This window comes from Ceratosolen solmsi, unplaced genomic scaffold (genome assembly GCF_000503995.2).
Source record: "Ceratosolen solmsi marchali unplaced genomic scaffold, CerSol_1.0 scaffold33, whole genome shotgun sequence".
NCBI lineage: Eukaryota > Metazoa > Arthropoda > Insecta > Hymenoptera > Agaonidae > Ceratosolen > Ceratosolen solmsi.
In genome coordinates this window covers 169,658-170,092 of record NW_011948438.1, presented here as the reverse complement: position 1 = coordinate 170,092, position 435 = coordinate 169,658, and positions in this window count along the sequence as shown.

Genomic DNA, 435 nt, shown 5'->3' with positions numbered 1-435 from the left:
AGAGAGAGAGAGAGAGAGAGAGAGGGAGGGGGGGAGAGAGAGAGAGAGAGAGAGAGAGAGAGAGAGAGAGAGAGAGAGAGAGAGTGAGAGTGTGAGCGAAGGAGAGAAAGAGTGGGGGGGGGGGGGCCAGCAACAGCCGTTGGCGATAGGCGCCGACGATACTTAATTAACCGGCGCGCCTCCCCATTCCATGAAAAAGCCGACATTCTGAGTTGGCGTGCGCACGTGCGTAATGCCTCGGAGCTCTCTCTTTCTCTCTCTCTCTCTCTCTCTCTCTCTCTCTCTCTCTCTCTCTCTTTCTCTCTATCAAGTTGCACCGGTACGAGTCGTTTGCGGCTATTTCGCGAAAAGTGCGATATCACAAGCACTCGTTCACTTTTCCTCCGAGAGATGATCGTCATGGTAATCGTCCCAGGGGTAGTCGCGCGCGCGCCC